Source organism: Capsicum annuum, chromosome 2 (assembly GCF_002878395.1).
Source record: "Capsicum annuum cultivar UCD-10X-F1 chromosome 2, UCD10Xv1.1, whole genome shotgun sequence".
Lineage (NCBI taxonomy): Eukaryota > Viridiplantae > Streptophyta > Magnoliopsida > Solanales > Solanaceae > Capsicum > Capsicum annuum.
Window position 1 is genome coordinate 52,743,302 of NC_061112.1, and position 6,783 is coordinate 52,750,084.

Here is a 6,783-nt window from a genome sequence, read left to right on the forward strand (position 1 = left end):
AAGAGCTTGTGAAATAATAATTTTGTTACTTCAAGTCACTTCACTTTACATAATTTACATACATGTAGTGCCAATGCAATAGAATGTCCATCTGTTATAAAATATATTCTATCTATTCTGACAAATAGTTTAGTGTTGCAATAGGTTGGTCATCTACTGCATTATGCCGATGTTTCTATCTAAGTCTTATCTGTTGCAATATTGGGAAGACCTGTTTGATCATTTCCAACAGATGACCTACATGTTGCAACATATGTCTAAATCTATTTGATATTTTTCCAACATTTACGCTTGAGTATCCATGTGCTCAACAACACCAAAGCAGTAACAAATACAAATACACCAGCATGAAAATTTCAGTAATTAGTCTTGAATATCCATGTGTCCAACAACACCAATCTAGTAGCAATAACGCCAACAATGTAGTATCTTCTTGCTCGATTTTATTTCTCTTCAAAAGCCTTAACTTTCTTTAACAAACCCCATATTACATGATTTGCTTGTGAAGGGGGTCGTTCTTCATACCAATCAAAGTAATCACATCCACCCAACTTCTACAAAAAATAAGACCACAATTTCAAAATAATTATAAGTCAATAATTAATCAACTAATTAAATAAAAAAATATTACCTTTAAATTTTACAAGTAAAAAACCTATGACCTGGATTTTGTTGAGTCCAAAAAGTTTTCAATAGAGTTTCATGACCACACTTATAATATCAAAAATTTTTATCACAAAAAAAGTGGAAGATGAGCTCGACATTATTAAGCTTAGTTGGAAAAAATAAAAAAAATATGAAAAAAACAAATACAAATAATTTGTAGAATTTGGATAGAGAAAAAAAGATGATGAAGAAGAAGATTTGGGTATTTAAGGTTAAATTTTAGGAAGAAGATGAATATATAGGACAATGGAGGGAAAATAACCGTTGAGGGCCAAATTAGACACCAAGTCAGCAAAAATAGGGGTTCAACGAGCCTTGGCTGCATGAATTACACGCGAGCTGCCAACAGGGCAAAAAGTGCCAAACTGACACTCTTGGTGTCTATTTTATTTTAGGTGTATAAAATGAACACTATCTAGGTGTTTAAAATTAACACTGTCTACTTGATACCTCTTTACTTTAGGTGTTTAAAATGAACACTGTCGATAGGTTTCACCTTTTTTATTTCAAGTCACTTCATTTACATGTAGTGGTAATTTTTTTATGTCTAGTGAAAGTTGAATTTTTATAATGCAATAGATTGTCCATCTGCTGTAACAAATATTCTACCTGTTCTGACAGATAGTTTATCTGTTGTAGGTTGGTCATTTGTTGCATTATGTTGATATTTCTATCTAAGTCTATCTGTTGCAATTGTGGAAAGACCTATTAGATAATTTTCAATAGATTACCTACCTATTGCAACATATGTATAAATTTGTTTGATATTTTCCAACTGATATGTCCTCTATTGCAACATCTACCTTATCCATTGCAATATTTGAGTCTAGTATTCTATTTTAACTAATAAGTTTAAATCTAAGGATAAAATAAATTCATAGATAAAATAAAATAAATTGAAGCCTTCAGAAATTACTAGAAATAAATCAACAAATAAATGAAATGTAAAAAAAATTGTTATGGGTACAAATCTCAACAAATAAATCAACAATTTAAGTTTTGATGTTAATAATTTTTAAGGAGGGGTGAGGTTATTACTTTGACAGACTCGAGCTATAAAGATCTACTCAATATGAAAAAGTTGTTCTACATCCGGTGCTATGAAATTCGACTTTGGTTTTCGTGGATCTTTAATGTCGCTTGCGTACGGTTTATGCGCTTTCTGTTCTCCGTATTTTCATGCAAAGAATAGCATATTGTCAATGTTGTTCAACAGTAGATTCTACAGTGACATCCACCTGGAAAGCCAGAATTGGTCAATGCTAATCACGGAGACACAAAAAAATAGAAAAGGATAACTTATCTGTTTTAGCAAATCAAACAGGTACTTCTCCTATTTTAAATTATCCTAAATAGATTATATTTCTATTAAAATAGATGGATCAACTGTTGGGACAAATTATAACATGAGGAAGACCTGTATGATAATTTCTAACAGATGAACCATCTGTTGCAATATATAACTCAAATGTTTGAAAAAATTAAAACGGTAGAAAGTCTTAATTTGATTATCCCAATAGATGACCCATCCATTGCAGCAGATATGTCATCTGTTGGTACAAATAAAAATGGTACATAGAGCTGTTTGACTTGCTAAAATAGATGAGACATATGTTGCAATAGATACCGTATCTGATGCAACATGTTATTAAACTATTACAACAGATGTATATATCTGTTTGATAATTTTCAATAGATGTGTCTGTTTGTTAATTGGAATAAACGATATATATTCATCTTCTTCAGTTTGTGCTGCTCTCCTTCGGCCATTGTACATTGCTCAGTAGTGCAACACACGAACAGAAGAGTTGCAATTTCACTTTCTTGGATGCTTGATAATGCCTTGGAAATTACTTTTCTTCTCCTCTTAGCCTTAATCTCAAATGGAGTGGATGAATATAAAATTATTTTTGATGGAATGACACCCCTCTTAGATGTCAATTCCTTTACAGAAGTAGTTAATGCATTAATAGCATTAATCACTACATCATATTTTGCGTTGTAGTCTTGACATTTGCATGCAAAACATTCGCTATGAGAGGCAAAATCTGTATAACCAGTATGATTATACTCATAATAGTTTGTTTTAGAAACTGTAAGAGGAGTATCATTAGCACCAGCAGCAGCACCACTACTACCACCAATAGCTCCATCACCACTAAGATCATCTATAACAAGAAGCCCACACTCCAAAATTATTTTTCTTGTGATAGTTGTTACTCCAAATAATTCCATTTTTATTCTTTCAATGACCTTAAGGTTCGATAAAGTTTGCACAGACCGTAAAATAAGAAAAAATGACATCGTCAACTCTCGATTGGTCGGAATAAGCGATGGATGCATAATCTAACATAAATCATTACATATATTAGATTGATGATTTGATCATTCAAAAAAATTATTAATTAAAATAAAAACTTAATTATAATTATACTTACTGCACCCTTCAGGGGGTTGAAGAGATCAAGAAATTTTGCATTTTTATTAGTTTTTACCGACAACCATCTCAAGATTCTTGGACAGGAAACTTTTTTCTGGTAGTTCACTTGTTGTCTCAAATAAGGAATGACTTCAAACCGCCAAGCCTATAAAATAATGCCAATAAATCAAAACCATTATTGGATAAAAAAATGAATCATATCATAAAAAAAATATTTCCCATGAAAGACCATAGAAAGCCATATAAGTTGATTGTCTTTGGCGTTAATGGAGTCAACAAATATTTGACAGTCATTTTGAAGCTTTCATAACCCTAAGAATAGTTGTTAAATGCCTCAAGATCCTCGAAGAACTTTATTTAGTGTAGTTACTTAAAAGTGGTTAAGTATAGTGACTTGAAGTGAATGATTAAGTGTAGTGACTTGAAAATGATTAAGTATAGTTATTTGAAATGTGAAGTAGTTACTTGAAAACGGTTAAGTACAGTGACTTGAAATGTAAATTAATTATTTGAAAATGGTTAAGTGTAGTGACTTGCAACGTGAATTAGTTATTTGAAAATGGTTAAGTGTAGTGACTTGAAATGTCTACTATTTATTTAAAAATGGTTAAGTGTAGTGACTTGAAATGTGTACTAGTGACTTGAAAATAGTTAAGTGTAGTAACTTCAAAATGGTTAAGTATAGTGACTTGAAATGTCAATCAACTATTTGAAAATGGTTTGAGTGTAGTAACTTGAAATGTGTACTAGTGAATAAGTTATTTGAAAATTATTAAGTGTAGTGACTTGAAAATGATTAAGTGTAGTTACTTGAAATTACGAACTTGTGATTGATCTATTTGTATTTATCGTGATGTTTTTTAGTTGTACGCAGATATAAATATAATAAGGACTGAAAGTTTATCTGATTGGTTTTTATACTTTGCATTTTTATGTAGCCAAGTGATGCGGCTAATGGACCCATTTCGCCCATGGATGCAAGAAGACCATGTGATGATAGTGATCCTAATGACAGTCGCTGTAAATTGTCTTGAATATTCAATTATGATGATATAATTGTATAGTTGGAGTGAATCTTAGAACATTCAAGGTTTTGTGTTTAAATTTGATTTTGAAATTTGAAGATACTATTTAATGTTGAAAATTTGGAGTTTGAAGATGCTAATGTTGAAAATTTAATTTCGAAGTTTAATGTTCAATGTATTTTTGAGATGCTTGTGAATTATAATGTTTCATTAGTCATGTTGTGTTAATGATGTATGAATTAAATAAATATTGGATTGTAGGTTATCCTTAAAGAAACAATTAAATTTGAGCTAAAATTAGAATTTATAATTTGTTATTGAAAACTAATGGGTCTCACTATTTATTTTAAAAAAAAATTTACGGAGGTTTTAAACCGCCGCAATTTTGAAATAAAAATTTATTATAAAAAGAATTAAATTTAGAGTAATGGAGGTCTCAACCGCTGCAAAATAACCTCCGCAAATTAATTATGAGGGGTAAAAAAAATTGCCACAAATTATTTGTGACGGCTCATATTGTGATTTGTGGGGGTTTAAAACCCACGCAAACCTTAAAATTAACCCCCACAATTTGATCTATTTTTTTTGTAGTGAATGCATTATTAAAAAGGAATAACAGTAAATCTAACAGACAAAACAGTAAAATATAATTCCAACATATCACACATATATTGCACCAGGTAGGTTATCTGTTGCACCAAATAACTAACTTGTTGCAACGGATGAGTAATCTGTTGCACAATACAAAACATATCACTCATCTGTTGAGACAAATGAATGGTCTGTGCAACAGATCACACATCTGTGTGTGATCTGTTGGAATAGTTAGCAACAGTCAATATTGTTTAGATTTCTTCTAACAGAAGGGTCATCTATCGCGACAGATGAATGGTCAATTGGAAAAATCAAGTCTTGGACATGTCCCGTTGGAATAGTTGATAGGATTTTATCCAACAGAAGGTTCATCTGTTGCATCAGATTTTTAATTTCATGGTTTCTCTATTGCATCAGTTTTTTAATTCGATAGTTCCTCTGTTGCATCCGATACATCTATTGCGTCAGATGGTTAATTTGTTGCAATATATGGTTAATCTGTTGTGTCAGATGGTTAATATATTACATCATATAGTTAATCTGTTGTATCAGATTTTTAATCTGATGGTTCCTCTATTGCATTCGATGATTAATCTGTTGCATCAGATGGTTAATTTGTTGCATCAGAATTTTAATTCGATGGTTAATCTACTGCATCATATGCTAAATCTGTTGCATTAGATGATTAATTTGTTGCATCAGATGGTTAATTTGTTGTAAAAAAATAATAGCATAATTCTGTTCAATAGAACAATAACAATATCACCATTTTTACCAAAAACACGAACAATCAACCTAGCAATGGGCGCAACACAAAAAACACCAACATTGTTGTATTATTTGTATAAACACAAACAACAAAATCAAACTTAAAAAAAAATGCAACAAACAACAAAAAATCATAATTCACTCCAAAAAGAGAAGAGAAGAAATATCAGAAATTAGGATTTTATTCAGACAACATTTCAAATTAAAGCAACAAATATTAAAATTGTTAACCAATACTAGAAGAGAAGTTGACTCAACTTTCTCATTTTCTTCAAAACTAAAAAGGCCATAATTTTTTACCTATGAAAGAAAAAGAAGACGATGAAGAATTCAAAACTATTGTGGCCGGAGGACAAGGCTGTAACATCGACTGATGGTTGAAAGTCAAAAAGGAACTCGAAACCCAACTATTTGTCGCTGGATGTTGAAGTCGTCAGGGATTGAAAGGAGAAATTTGCAGAACTATTGGTTGGAAAAAATTGTTGAGAGAGATAGGAGAGGCGGTTGATTTGGAGAGGAGAGGGGTGTGGGTTGATTTGTATTTTTAAAAAGATTAGAGAGTTTTAAAAATATTAATTAAGTCCATAACTTAATCAAGTTTCCTAATTATGTTTGACTCTTTAAGTTGGTCAATGTCACCAATCCTTTATTCGAGAATTAAATAACACCTTTCCTTCAATTTTCTCTGGTTAGTATATTTAATTAGCATTATGTTGATGAATTATGCTTTTTCTTAACTTCAACAAAAAGAATGGAGAAAAGACATCTTTTCCCCCCTGAACTTGTCCTCCAAACTCACTTTAGCACTTAAACTTAACTTCCGTTTATTTACCTCCTTTAACATCTTTAAAGCGTATTTATTTAACCCCTAAAGCTGACGTGATATTTTTTTAAAAAAAGAGGCGTGCTTATTTATTAAAAAAATTAATTTCGGTAATATTATATTTAAAATATAATAATTTTTTTTAAAAAAATAAAATTAAAATAAAAATAAAAAATGAATACTTTTTCTCTTCCTCTTTATTCTTCAAATCATAATCAACAACAACACTCAAACCTCCATTAACAACCTCAATTTTTTTTTACTTTCCTCCATTAACATCACCACCCAAGAACAACACTTTTCTTTAATTTTTTTCACTTTCCTCCATTAACAACACCACCCAAAAACAACACTTTCCTTTAAATTTTTTCACTTTCCTCCATTAACACCATCCAAGAACAAACATGAAAACACTATTAAATAATTTTCTCCATTGAACACCATCTCAACCTTCAATCCAACTCCCT

General features: G+C 30.7%; 1 long non-coding RNA gene across 1 annotated transcript; it reads right to left on the reverse strand.

Moving 5' to 3' along the window:
* Window positions 1-254: 254 nt before the first annotated feature.
* LOC124895930 lies at window positions 255-3,162 on the reverse strand. The gene is made up of 2 exons (XR_007052138.1): window positions 3,105-3,162; window positions 255-554 (listed from the first exon to the last, which is right to left on the reverse strand). It is a non-coding gene; the product is annotated as an uncharacterized LOC124895930 (long non-coding RNA).
* Between the last annotated feature and the right edge of the window lie 3,621 nt (window positions 3,163-6,783).